Raw genomic sequence first — 15,188 nt, forward strand, 5'->3', positions numbered from 1 at the left:
TAAGCAGATTTAGGTACACTTCTAAATGTCTCAAATTGACACAATCAATCAACCACTACAGTTAATTACTAGGAAACTGAGTTTGTTATAAAAGGGAGTTTGGGACAGATGTGGTAGTACATACCTGTAATCTCAGCACTCTGGGATGCTGAGGCAGAAGGATCACAAGTTGTAGGCCATTCTGAAAAATTTAGCAAGATACTGTCTCAAAAAATTTTAAAAAGAACTAGAGACATAGCTCAGTGCAAAGGCTTTCAGTTCAATCCTCAGTATTAATCAGTCAATCAGCCAACCAGAGTTTGGCCCTCTCTTGGGCTATATCTCTCCATACCTGTCTCTCTCTCATCCTCTCCTCACTTCCACCTTCAAAAACAAGATGATACAATGGATAGGACTTCACTAGATGCCAATATCAGGCTTTTAGACATTGCAGCCTCCAGAATCACAAACCAAATAAAGTCTGTGTCTATAATTTATCCACCCTATGGTATTGTTATACCAGCAAAAAATGAACTAAAATACTCTCAATTGTTGCTATGACAAAAAATAGTACCATCAAACACCTGCAATGACAATGTTGACCACAATAAAATCTCTCAGGAAATAATGAGAATGGTGCTCATTTAGGGGACGCCGGGAGAAAAATCACATCAAAAAGTCTCAGACGGTTGCCCTGACTAACACTAACCTATAAGCACAGATGTCCATGGACGATAAGCAGCCCTCTTAGAGCGCACTGTGTTTTGTTTCTTCCACCTAAATGATACTTTGAAAATAAAAAGTATCATAAGGTAAATACATACCACAAGAAATGATTCAACCTCATTAGTAGCACTTCCTTAGTTTTTAAAGACTTTTTACCTTTAACTACACAAATGTATACAAACCAATCCAATGAACTCCCAAAATAGCCATCAGCGAGGCCAAAGACCATCAACCTATGGCCGATCTGCCCCATGTAAAAACCCACCCACCTCATGTTGTTGTGAAGTAAATCTCAGACACCACATCAGCTTCTCCATAAATATTTTATCATGCAACTCTAAAAGAAGTCTTTCTAATATCATAACCACAGAAGCACAGTCACATTTAAATAGTTTTACTTCAATTGCTTAATACAAAATTTGTCTCCATTTATTACTTAATGAAATTCTGATAGTAAAACAAGCCCTATGCAACGAGGACTTGGAAAAGGGATGGATGTGAGTCCTGAGCGAGCAGACACGGTGAGCTCACCCCACACCCCTAGTGATCATCTTCCACTGAGCTTTAAAGGACTCGGAATGCACGAAGAAGCTCCGGGAACATAGGCCATTCAGTCATTAAAAGATTACTCTCCTCTTTCTGGCTATGAAGTGGCTAATTAACTATTTGAAGCTGAAACGTTTGGGATCTTTTTCAGAAAATAGAAATCTTTTCCTTACTAAGTATATTGATTAGAAACATAACCTAGACTGTCTGGGAATAGTTTCTCTACAGCAGAACAAATCACATCCTTCAATGCATGGCTCAATTTTAGATACATCTGGTCACATTTATGTAAATGTTTAGCTCCAGATTTTTTTCCTTTAGGTGTGCCTGATGGCCACATTTGTAGCTGTCATTTTTCTCAAAAGTTACCAGGGTAAACAGGATAAACAGTTTCAAATTTTGTCACATGCTAGCAATTTAATGACATCCACGTTATTTAACCTGTATAAGCAAGAGTTGTTTCTTTAATCATCTGTTGACTGAGGAGAATTTGTGCAGAGTAAATGAATTTGTGTAGGCAGAGGATTCGGCACTCTGCCTACACAAATGAGACCATCAAGATATCCTTAGTATAACAACAAAAGAGGAATTCTTTATAATAAACAGGCACACTCTACGAAATGTTCCCTAACAATGGGGTTTTCTCTACAGTGTCTGACAAGCCACATTGTTACTATGCATGGATCAAATATTTAAAAGGCAGTATCCTCTCCATCACTGACTCAATGTAAACAAGAACATGGAATAACAGAACTGAAAGTACTAGACATCCTTGAAGCATTCTATCTTGAAGTTTTATTTATTTGAGACAATGTAGTTCAAGACAGCCTTTATCTCATTGTGTAGTATAGGCTGGCCTTGAGCTTGCAGTGATCCTCCTGCCTCAGCCTCCCTGGAGCTGGAATTAAGGTGTGCCACACCCGGCTAAAGACAAATCTATTTAATTTTCCCTTTCAGAATAAAATATCAAAAAACTTTCTGGTTTGCAGTAACTGAAGAAGATGATAGGTGAAACCAAACAAATATTATGCTCTCATCTTAATAGCAATACAAACCTTACTCTGGCCAGATTCATGTAGGTAAGAAAAGGAAGGAAAAAAAACTTTCAATTTTGCCCATCCATTTACAGAAACAAAATGAAAATCATTTATAGTAGAATATTAGTGAATTGAAACGCTAGCTCAGCAAACACTTTATGCTCAACAAGTAGTTTATTAAAATCTTTATTAAATATTTAAGCCAATTTTCTCTGCCTTCAAAAGTTTAACTATGTTGTAAGTAACTGATTCTGTGATTGATGGTTCAGGATCTTGCCGGACTTTATAGTTGGCAATAAATTTTATTATGTAGTTCTACAGAAATAAGGAATGTGATAAATCAACTAAAATAGATCCTGACCTTAACATAGTTCCCAGTCCCATTCTCTGGTGAATTACTTATCTCTTCTAAAAGAGGACATGGCATCATAGTTCCAACTGCTTGTGGGCTCCAGTTCAACACTGGAAATTTTATAAGCGTCTGTCATAAGCAGTTAGGAAATGTGTCACGATAGATTCTTTGAGGTCAGCCTCTTTTTTCTTTTTATCAGTACCAGGGATTGAACTCACAACTATCTGCTTGCAAGGCAGACGCTTATGCCACTGAGCTAAATTCCCAGCCCCTGAGGTTAGCTTCAAAAGCACAATTCACCGAGGTGAATATTTATGTACTCAGACTCTGACGCAGCTCCTCCTATCCCTTGCCAGCAGGCTTCAAGGTGAGCTGGGAGTTCAGCTGCCCTATTCCCTTGCCACTGTCATCCACACAAAAAGTAGTAAGACACCTCCACACTTAGTCCTCTCCTAGGTCCTAGTCTACAAAGTTCCATCCCAGGCTGAAGATGCAGGAGTGTGAAGATTTCAGTAACAGGTCTTAGTCTTTTGTCAAGGGTCTCTCCAGACCCTAATAGGTGCCAGTTTCTCTATTAAGCCCTGGGACACAATTGTGAATTAAACTGACAAAGATCACTGCCCCAGTGGATCTTGCATTTGAATGGTCCTCATATACACAAAATCCATGAAAACCTAGATAAAAATGTAAACACACCAAGGGACCAGAGGAAAAGGAAGGCCTTCCAAAGAGAGGCTACTTCAGCAAAACTTGGAAGGCCAATATGGAAGGAAAGCACCATATGGGAGGTATGAAGTAACGGGACACACTAAGGAACCCACTACCTGCTTGCTGCCTTCCCCGAGAGCTGCAGGAGGCCTCTGAAATTGTAAATGAGAAGTGTCAGGTTGTATTTGCATTCCAGAGGCTCACACTGCACACACAGGAAGCAGTGCATTGGGGAGAAACCAATGAGCCTGATCACAGAGAGCAGCTGGAGACATGAGCCTGACAGAGCAGGCACATAGAAAAATTACAGCGGCCACATCGCAGAGTCAGGCTCTACAATTCAGGGGGACAGGAAAGGAATCAATGGAACGAGCCCAGGAGGCTCCAGCTGTCATGCAAACGTCTGGCTATAAACGCAGGTGTTTTAATCATGGGGCTGATGGAAACTCTTCCTGACCAAACATGAGAGGGATTTTGTAGTGCCCTCGGGAACCCTCAGATGCATTACCTCCTGGCCCTTGGAGACCTGACCTCTGCTTAAGTAAAGAAGGTAACTTGCAGCCAGGCATGGTGGCTCATGCCTGTAATCCCAGCACTTGGGAGGCTGAGGCAGGAGGATTGTTGCGAGTTTGAGACCAGCCTGGGCTACAAAGTGAAGTTAAGGCCAGTCTGAACTGCATAGTGAGATCTTGTCTCAAAAAACAAAAGGTAACTTGCTGGAGACATTACATAATTGCATCCTCAGCCTAGGATGGAACTTTGTAGACTAGGACCTAGGAGAGGACTGAGTATGGAGGTGTCTTACTACTTTTTTGTGTAGATGACAGGCTTCGGGTGAAGGCTGAGCAGCACACGGACCTGGCCTCTGAGGGTTGTTACTGTTTGCATGTTGGCTGTGGAAGTGCAGGCCCTTACATGGTGGGCATAAGGAGATAGCTCTTGAGGCCATATGAGCCCCTAGTTTCAACCGCCCACTATCTGTCCCCTGTGCTTCCAGAAACCCCACCTCTGGCACTTTTGGTCATTTAGTTCTTGCAGGCAGAGACCTGGTGATAAGAGCACCTCATCTCCCTGTCCCCCATCCCAGGGTGAACATGGACCAAAGCAGACCTCCAGGGCCACAGATGCTGAACTAAAGCAAGAGACGCAGCTGACTGCAGGGTACACAGTGGGACCTTCCGGGAACCGCGCTGCTGTCATCACAGAGGGGCTGTGTGGACGGACCCTACCTAAAGGGAAGCAGAGCACCACCATTCAGCACAAGACACAGGGGGGCCAGGCTGCACTTTGCACCTGGATTCTCAGTGAAGCCAGATGGGGTCCTGCATGCAACTCCTGAAACTAGGATTAGGGGTGTGTAGTACTAAACTGACTAATTGATTCGTTTGGTATATTGTGAGTGTGGATAATGGGGAGGCCCACACCGTGTGTGGGCGGCTCCACCCAAAAGGTTTGTAACCTGAATGGGATAAGAGAGAAAGAGAGGCTCACTTTGGCTGCTGCTCCTCCTTCCTGCCCTGCCATGGATTGTTTCTCCTCCTTCCTGCCCTCTGCCGTGCTGTCCACCTTGGGGCCAGTTGATTATAGACTTAAATCTCTACAAACTGTGAAACCTTTCCTCCTTCTCTCACCAGCAAGAAAAGTAACCAACACAGTGTTTGGTACCAGAGAAGAGAGGTCACTGCTATAACTGTACCTGATCATGTGGTTCAGGAGCCTTTGGAACTCGCTTCAGGGAAGCAATTGAGACAGTGACATGGCGACTGTTGGAGGTTTTAGTAAGATCTTTGTTGAGAATCAGAAGCATAAAGCCAAGCATTATCATTTTTAAAATTTTAGTTTGGCCATAAAGGAAATTCCAAGGACTTCCAAGAAGATGGCAGAGTGGTAGCAGCAAGGAAACCACCTCTGTGAGAGTCACCATCCAGATACTGGAAGACAGATAGCACTGTGAGGAAGACAAGAAGGAAGGAAGTGGGCCCAGGGTCCAGGAAGGAACTAATGGGCAAATTGAAGTCCACGGAGAAAGTAAAAAGAAAAACTTCAACAAAGAAGGCTGTAACTGGCCGCACTTTTACTCTGAGATAGACTCGCTGTGCAAGAAGAGCTGCTGGAACCTGTGTGTGTGGGAACGCACAGTCATGGTGACAGTGAAGGCTGGCAACCCTGGAGGCCCGTAGAGAGATGCAGCAGGAGAGGGAGCCGCAGATATCAAGAGTGCACTGGCTGGTGACGAGTGCAGGGAACTCAGTCCTCCCACAGATAGAGCACAATTAGCCAGGAGCCATTTTGGAGACAGGCTGGATAAACCCAAAACTCAGAACTGCTGTCAGCTTCCTCTAGCAGCTTCTAGCTGGGCACAGGCCTGTGGAAACTGCTTGGACTGCAGTGAGCCCAGTGATCCGGGTCTCGAGGGAGGCCTGCTGAGGTTATCCACTACTCAGCAGCCAGAAAACAGCTGCTGGTTTGCTGGACTTTGTTTGCACATGCTGCCTACTAGTGAAAAAAAAAGAGAGAATACTGAAAGTGAACTTTTTGTTCCTCTTTTTTGTTTGTTTTTCTCCATTGTTTGTATATGAGTGTGAAAGTGATTTGTAACCTCTTCGAGGGTATGATCATGTTCTGTTCTTCTTTTTACCTCTTCCATCTTTTTCTTCAATCCTCTGCACCAAGTTGGAATGATCCCCCTTTGTCCTCCAACCTTACTTCTAAGCTCTTTTTTTTTTTTCACTTATCTGTTTTCTCCCTAACTCATTTTAAATTTCAATCCTGAGGAAAAAATTGACACATTATGTACTTATATACTGCATATAATCAGCTGGTTTGTTTTACAATTTGTTGTATAATCACAAATCTAGTTCACATGGTTAAGAACTGCAAATTAAGGGTTAGCTCAGCTTGTTGTTTTCTAGGTTGTGTCTGATGTTACTGGTACCACAATAAGCCAAATTTTACATAATTTCTTTAAATAGCTGTTGGTCCAAATAATCCATGATTGAAATTAACTAAGGGTCACAGCAAATATAGTGGCACAGTGCCAAAGAACCAGGGACTAAGCCAAACAAGCAAAAATTTCTCATCATCAACAAACTGAAGAAGTAAGATCTTCCAACAGACTCATAACCCAAAACCAGCTATACCTGGAATATAACTCAGAGAAATAGTCATCACTTAAGGATCCTGATTACTACCAATAAAGCAACCCACTATAGACAACTTACAAGCATCACCCCAGGAATTAAACTAAAAAAAAAAAAAAAAAGGAAATAAAATGAGAAGAAACTTAAGCAAAATGCAACTTCAGACATCCAGTTCACCAACAGCAAATCCAGGGAGCAATGAGGTGGGACAATCTGAAAGCCCCCCACAAAGTCTCTCTGAAGTGGAAACTAAAAGGATTTTGGCCCAGTTGGGACACTGTAGCTGGTAAAGCTGGGAGGTAGAACCAGGGGGCTCTATCTTCCCAACCCCTAGGAATTTACCTATGGCGTGAAATGAATACCAATGGGCTACCTGTGCATCACTAATGCCCCTTACGCACCACCGCAAACCTAAGCTACATGTATGCCCCCACTCCACATGTCTTCCAGAGAGAATGCCAGCCCCTGGAGACAATGCCAGACCCTGGAGGGGCAGGATTCTCTCCAGACATTCTTAAAATAAAGGTGATTTATATTTCATACTTCTTATCTTTTCAGCCGCACCAAAATTCTATCATATTGTTACTTGACCGGGAATCCAATTCTATCAGAAACAGCAAAGTAATTGAATGACGCTCTGGAAAAAAATAAATTAGAAATAATCTCTCAGATAACTACAGGGCTTACCAAAATATTCACCATACTTAGCAATATTAGAGCAGACACAGACAAGAAAAAAAGATAAGCTTAAGCAAATTATGGAAGCTTAGCCTAGGAAAGAAATAGAATCCATAAAGCAGATTTAAGCAGATATCCAGGAGAATAAAGACTCCATTAGCAAATTAGGCCAAAGTGAGGACAAGATCTCAGATACCAAAGACAGGTTTGCAGTTAGTGACCAAGAAAAGAAAGATTTCTCAAAAATAGCAAGGGACCATGAGAAATCAATCAAACAGCTGCTAGATGAGACAAAGAAAAATAACTGAAGATTAATTGGAGTCAGTGAGCAAGCAGAAGATACCACAAATGGCATTAAAAACATGTTCACAGACAACATGACAGAAAACTTTCCTGGTAGAAAAAAAGAATCAGACATGCAGATAAATGAGGCATATCAAATTCCAATTAGCAATGATCAAAAAAAAAAATCTACAACCAGGTATATCATAGTCAAGATACCAGAACTTCAAACAAGTATAGAACCCTAATATGGGTTAGTGAAAAGAAGCAAATTGTCAATAAAGGAAAGTCTCACCTGCAAAATAATAAAGATTAAAGGAAAGCCCAAACCTCTCAGCCCAAACTCTTAAGTCAAAGAGAGCGTGGAGCAAAGTACTACAAGTCCTAAAGGAAAATAACTTTCAATCCATATAGATGTACTCCACAAAATTATTTATCAAAATTGATGGAGAGGGAGCTGGGGATTTAGCTCAGTGGCATAAGTGCCTGCTGGAAAAGTGTAAGGTTATAAGTTCAATCCCCACAAAAATAATTGATAGAGAAATAAGATACTTCCATAACAAAGAACATCTTAGGAAATTTATGACCACCAAACCAACACTCCAAAATGTTCTGAAGGACATTCTAAAAAGAGATAATAAGGGCTACAAAACATGAAACCCAATAGAAGGAATCCTTCAGGGAAGGCAAAGCAATTAGAGGAAGAGAAAAAAGAAAATAGGAGAGCCACAACAGAAAAATAATTTGACAAGGATAAATCAATGCATATCTTTTTTTTTTTTTTTTTTTGGTCTTTTTCCTTTTTATCAGTACTGGGGATTGAACTCACGACTGCCTGCTTGCAAGGCAGGCACTTAGGCCGATGAGCTAAATCCCCAGCCCCAATGCATATCATTTTTAACTATTAATGTTAATGTTCTCAATTCACCAGTCAAAAGTAACAGGCTGGCAGAATGGATCAAGAAGAAAGATCCAACAATATGCTAAATACAAAAAACACATCTAATTCAAAAATAAATGCATAGACTGAAAGTCAAAGGATGGAAATCAACACTCCATGTGACAAGAACCCAGAAAAAGTAGGGGTAGATATTCTATTTGGAGACAAAGTAAATTTCAAGCCAAGACTGATTAAGAGAGATAAAGAAGGTCACTACATACTCATTAAAAAAAAACTATCCAAGAGGAAGAGATAAAAACCCCAACTATATAAAACAATGACTAACAGAAATGAAAAATCAAATAAGTCCTATTATATGGGGAGACCTCAACACACCATTGTCACAAAAAGACAGATCAACTACACACAAAAAAATTAATAATGAAATATTAGAACTAAATCATGCTTTTGAACAATCGACTTAGTAGGTGTCTTTAGATTGTTCCAACCCACATCAGAATACATGTTCTCCTCCACAGCATACAGGACATTCTCCAAAATAGACAATACAATGGCTTATAGAACATGCTTAAGTAAATGTAAAGAAATTGAAATTATCCTAGGGGGCTGGGAATTTAGCTCAGTGGCATAAGCTCCTGCCTTGCAAGCAGACAGTAGTGAGTTCGATCCCCGGTACCGATAAAAAGGAAAAAGATGAAAAAAAAAAAAAAAAAAGAAAAGAAAAGAAAAGAAATTATCCCATATGGGAAGAAAAATGGTGGCTTGCTAGGAAGCTGGATAGAGAACCTCTCTGGGAAAAACAGTCCAGATGCTAGAATCTGATGCCATGGAGAGGGCCAGAGGATTGGAGAACAATTCCCACTAACCCAAGAGGAAACTGAAAGAAAAATAAAATTAGGAAGAAGAAGGAAAAGCGCGGGTGGAGGGCTAAAGCAGGACACACTCACTGAAAACCGGTCTGTGCTGGGCGCCCCATGGAGTCAGAGGATTCAAGGTCGCACCCAAGCCCATGGCTGCCAATAACAGGAGTTAGTGAGTCGTGGGCCCTTGGTGGGAGGACGCCACACAGTGTGGAGTGGAGCCAAGGTAGAGAGCTTTATTGGCTCTTGGTGAGTGCTGGAAATTGGGTCCTGTGGTTTGGGAGGCTGACTGGAAGACATTTTGGAGTAGGGCAGAGCCCTGGTGTCAGTCAACCACCCCTGGCCCAGAGAGGATTGGTGGGAACAGCTTGGACTGAACCACACCGCTAGTTGGGAACCAATAACCAGGGACGAAATTGTTCCCATCCTGTGATGTCCGCCACAGCACAGCGTAAAGTGCTGAAGGCAGTCACAAGTTGACTGCCTCGAGGGGAGGGGCCAAGATGCAGCCTCCCTGCATGCCACCTCAGATATCAGCAAACTGGAGAGAGCAACAAGCCCCCCAGCCAGCACGCATTAGAAAAACTATAAGTAATACAGAGACAGCCTGACACCTCCTCCACACACCTGTCTGAAGGAAACCAGAAACATGACAAGAGGAAAAGATAAGACAAAACCTCCAGCCACTGATGCTGGGAAAATAAGCCCAGGAGGGGTAAACACAGAAGAGAACCAGTCCAGTGATCATGCAATGTTAGCCACAACATCAGCAGACATAAAGAAATACATTCGTGACTTCATAGATGAACTTAAAACTGAAATTTTAACCCAAGTGAGACAAAAAATAAAAATGTTAATTAAAGAAATGCTAAGCCCCTCTCAAGAAAACACAAAGGGAAGAAGGGAGGAACCCAGAAAAGGAAGAGAAACCTATGGTGAATAATATAAACAAAATCTAGAATACATGAAGCAGATCCAAAGAGATTATCAGAAAACTAAAAACTCAATTGAAAGCTGGCAAAATGCCTTGACAGAAACAAAAGTTAGCCTTTTGAAACTTGAAGAGAGATTTAAAATGTGTGATTGTGAAAGGAAAGACCTATTAAAAATAACAAGGAACCAAGAAACAACAATTCAAAGGTTAGAAGACGACAAGAGGATCTATAACTTAATAATAAAAAACCTGAGCGAGAGGCTGGGGCATAGCTCAGCAGCATAAGTGCCTGCCTTGCAAGCAGGCAGTCATGAGTCCAATCCCCAGTACTGATAAAAAGAAAAAAGACACACACACACACACACACACACACACACAAAAAAACATGAGCGAAGAAGCAGGAGTAACCACAAATTACAAAGACAATTCACAGAAATAATTAAGGAAAACTTCCCAAGCATAGGAAAAAGAAATGATATTCAGACAAAAGAGGCATACAGAACTCCAGCCAACTACAATCAAAACAGATATACAACCAGACATATAATAATCAAGATTTCAGAAATCCACCAGAAGAACAGAATATTAAAAGTGGCCAGAGAAAAGAAGCAGATTACCTACAAAGGACAAATCATCAAAATAACAACAGACTTATCAACATAAACTATTAAATTGAGAAGAGCCTAGGGGGAAATAGTCCAAGCCTTGAAAGAAAATAACCTCCAACCAAGATTAATGTACCCTGAAAATTTCTCTCAAAATTAATGGAGAAACAAGATGTTTCCAAGAAAAAGAGGAACTGTAGGAGTTCATGGCCACAAACCCAACCCTACAGAAAATACTGAAGGATATTCTAGAGAGAGAGAGAAAAAAAAATACCAAGATTCCAGCAACAGTGGCAGAGAGGCCTCAATGAACAAGGAGGACAGTGGAATGAAGGAGAAAAATGGACAAATAATAGCAGAAAAATAGAATAGTAGAGTTGAGGCAGAGAAGGTGGGCTATAATTTTTAATATAGAGAGCCCTGATACACTAACAAAAAAAACCACAGGCAGAGTAGATTAGGAGGCAGGATCCATCAAGATGCTCTGAATAGGAAATATACTCAACCTGAAAGAAGGTTAATAAACTGAAAGTCAAAGATGAAAAAACAAAGCTCTAAGTGACAGGGAACCAGAGAGAAATAGGAACAACTCGTCCAGCAGCTGCAGATAGGTTGGAAAGTTATGACACTTTTGTGCAGTGGAGAACTACTCAGCTAGAAAGAAGGAAAACCTTGTGGCTTTAGTAAGTAAAGGAGTACAGCTCAAGATCAAGCTCAGGGGTAAAAAGGTTCAGCACAACTCAGATAGATAACAGGTTGCCCCCTTAATCTAAAAACTAAATGAGTTAGTGGGACCCAAAATATACAAAGCATCCTGAGAAAGGGAAAGGTGAGGAATTGCCTAAAAAAGGAAAGCAGAGGACATTGTTAATAGTGTATCAGGATTTAAAAGCCACAGTAATCTTATCACTTTGCTTAGTTTGACTTTATTTTGTTTGGGTCAGTCTACTCATACTAGATTTGAGGGTACAGATAGCTATCCCCAAAATAGCAAGCTATACCATGGGTAAACTATCCTTAATTTTCTATTAACTTAAACTGAAGCCCTGTATTACTTACATTGTCTTACTGTGATCTTATTTGAAGCTGGTTTGTTAAACTGCTGTTTTGCCTTGACTGATTTTATTCAAATTTGGTATGCTTGATAATATTGAGTCTAAGAGTAGAGGCAACTACTCTGAAGATGCCAAGATGTAATAACATACCCATCATGGCTTGATTATTAACTGCTATTGAAGTCCTACAATGTCTCCAAAGTTGTGTTTTTATTAAAATATCTATATAATGCTATGCTCAATTGTTATATGTCTGATAATGTGGACAATTCTACTGAAAATAAGAGAAAGTATAGTAACTACTGTAGATCATCTAATAATGTGGTTTTATACGTCTTTTTCATTTCATATTTTTCTAAGAATTTTTTTGTCTTGTTATGATCTGTTTTTCCCTATAATATAGAAAGGATAGTTATACATGTAGAGATTCACACATGGGGAGAATTTCTAAACAGTTTACAGGAACAGATTATATAATGCACAATGTAATGAACAAATACTCTGAAGAAGAGGAGACACTAAGAAACCCAGTGCTAATTCTGTAACTTTATGATATAAAAGCTAGCAAAACTATTATTCACTGTTCAGAGTGATATTAGTCTAGTCTCTTATGTTCAATTTCTGCATACATAAAGATAAAGACAGCTACTTTGAAGAGAATGAGGGACATTATGGCAGTCACTATTGACATCCCTAATGTCTTGAAGACCTAAAAAGCCTTGATCATCCAGTTATGATTATATTACTTCTATAATGTTCAGTATGTATTCACTGTGTGTGAAGATGGGGACAACTATTTGGAAGAAAACTAGAGACAATAAGATAGACAGTGAAGATCTGCAGTGGACCTGCTTTGAAATCAGTGTTTCTTAAAAATTTTTCCTTATGATCTGTTTTGGTATGTTTAATCTTATCCTCTTGCTTCTGGGAGAACATGACGGACAGATAGCAGCAGCTACGGAGGCTCTCTGAAAGACCCAGCTTAGAATTCAGGAATGGTGCAGAGTAAGGAATCATAAGCAAGAGGAGATATGCACCACTGACCCAAGAATGAACTGGGCTGAGAGAAACCAACTGGGAATGCAATCCTGGTGCTATAACAGGAACAGAAAAGCCTCAGTGTGGAAGCTGGAGCCCGAGCCATTGGAAGCTGCAATTTGGGTTTCCCGCCGCCACTGCTGCATCTACATCGGCTCAGCAGGGAGAGAGACTCACGAAAGCTGAGAACGGGAATCGGTGAATGGAGTTGAAAGCAGGACGGGCGGGGAGCTGACCTGCGGTGAGTGAGAGAAACTGGGACTCTTCCACGGTCTAGGAGACTCCAATAGAGGACATTCTGGGACCGGGCAGACTTGTGGGAACAGGGCGCTGCAGTTACTTCAGTCACCAATCCGCCTCTCAAGCGGGATTGGTGAGCAGTGCCTAGCCCACGTGACGCTGCTGGCTGAGACCCAGTAGGCTAGCACAGCCCAGGTCCCAGCTCCTGAAGGTGACCTGGAGGGGCGGGCCCCGCATAGGCTGCCTGGTCTGCAACTTCCTGGTGCGCTGCAGTGGGCGGGAACACCTAGCCCGTGCAATTCAATCAGACAGTGGCTGACAGGGAAGGAAGCTGGGCCTCCTATATACGCTTGCATATATAGGAAACAAAGAATATGGGAAGAGGCAGCAACAAGAAAGGCTCCTTGGCCCCCAATCCTGAGAAAGAGGCAATAGCAGACACAGCACCAATAGATATAAAGCGCTATCTCCAGAGCCTTATAGACAAGTTCAGGAACGAAGTTATTAATGACCTGAAGCTAGACATAAGCAGAATAGTTAGAGAAATGCTAAGCACCACCCAAGAAAAAAGTAGGAGTAATAAAATCTAAAATGTGTAATTGTTATTATAAAAAAAGGAAAAGAAAGTGCTCTAAAGGATATGTATATTTAAGTGTGTAAAACAGATAACCATATCACTAAGTTTTTGTTGGATCACTGAACAGAACTGTTTGCAGTCTTACTGTTTAAATGTTAACTTTGTATGCTTTAATTTTGTAACTTGAATAGTGACTTCTTTTTTATTTTTTTTAATTTTTATTTAAAGAAAGATTAAACCAAACAGAAAATAGGTAGAAATAGTACATACGTTCACAGAAAAAAAAAAAAACAGTAAGAAATCACTAATTGATGTTGTTTTACAAATAGTTGTTCAGGGTACAAAAATGGAACATGTAAAGTGGGAATTCAAACAGAGAGACTGCAAAAAGTTTTAATCAACTGTCCAACAAAAACTTAGTAACATGGTTGTCAATCCTATACATTTAAACATACATGCAGTTATCCATATCTTAGATTCTACACGTGCATTCTACACATGTATTTTAGCAAAATTTTTAATTTTGAAAGTAATAAATATGCAACAGCACAAGACAGAACAAAGCCAATCAGACAATACAGTGAAATTGGTACAGGATTTCACAGTAGAATACTGGGATAGTAGTAATAAGTACTATGGTATATCTCTTTAACTTAACAATAGCTGCCCAGTCAATTATGTATTGTAAAATCAAACCAAAAATAGAACATTGTAAAACCAATTGAGAATACTGAATACAGCAAAAGAAACATAACAAAATAGTGGGAACAACCTATGCCTTCAAACAGAAGATAGCAGGAAATCCCCCATATTTGCTATACTGCGTATGGTCATCCTCCCAAGAGATGTTGAAACACCTATCCCCAGTAGCTAAGCGGGGAGGAGGCAGGTGGGAGAAGGGTGCTTGATTTTCAGCTCGCCTGGCAGTAGGCTCACAGGTAATGGTTCTTCTCCAGTCCCATGCTGCAGGTGCTTATCAAGAGGGCAGGTGAATAAGCTGCCTGAGTCCCTCCATGGCCAGATCTCTGGAGCTCTGTTCTCCTCCTGGCCCATGCTGAACAGTGACTTCTAAGATGACAAAATGTAATCTATCAACTAGTGATTTCTTACTGTTTTTCTTAAATTCTGATTTACTTATACCCTTCTTTTGTTTTGCTTTTTTTCTCTTTAAATAAAGTTGGGTTTTTTTTTTTTTTTTGTCTTTTTCCTTTTTATCAGTACCAGGGATCGAACTCACGACTGCCTGCTTGCAAGGCAGGCGCTTATGCCGCTGAGCTAAATCCCCAGCCCCAATAAAATCTTTTATTAAAAAAAAAGAAAAAGAAATTATCCCATGCATACCATCAGACCACAGTGCAATGAATTGGAAATCCATGCCAAAGGAAACCACAAGAACTTCATAAACACATGGAAATTAAATAGCACCCTATTGAACAACCAGCAAGTCACAGATGAAATTAAACAGTTTTTACAGTTGAATGATAATGACAATACAACATACTGGAACTTGTGGGACACAATGAAAGCAGT

The 15,188-nt window shown here is 40.6% G+C and overlaps 1 long non-coding RNA gene across 1 annotated transcript in view; it reads right to left on the reverse strand.

Moving 5' to 3' along the window:
• LOC134474160 (uncharacterized) overlaps nt 1-13,282 on the reverse strand; it is a 30,815-nt gene extending 17,533 nt beyond the window's left edge. The window contains exons 1-2 of the long non-coding RNA XR_010044808.1: nt 13,078-13,282; nt 125-181 (exon numbers count right to left, since the gene is read on the reverse strand). This is a non-coding gene — a long non-coding RNA (uncharacterized LOC134474160). The remainder of the gene's footprint in view (nt 1-124; nt 182-13,077) is intronic.
• Nucleotides 13,283-15,188: the final 1,906 nt, after the last annotated feature.

Source organism: Cavia porcellus, unplaced genomic scaffold (genome assembly GCF_034190915.1).
Source record: "Cavia porcellus strain 051 isolate PalLab524CR breed Dunkin Hartley unplaced genomic scaffold, mCavPor4.1 scaffold_31, whole genome shotgun sequence".
Taxonomy (NCBI): domain Eukaryota; kingdom Metazoa; phylum Chordata; class Mammalia; order Rodentia; family Caviidae; genus Cavia; species Cavia porcellus.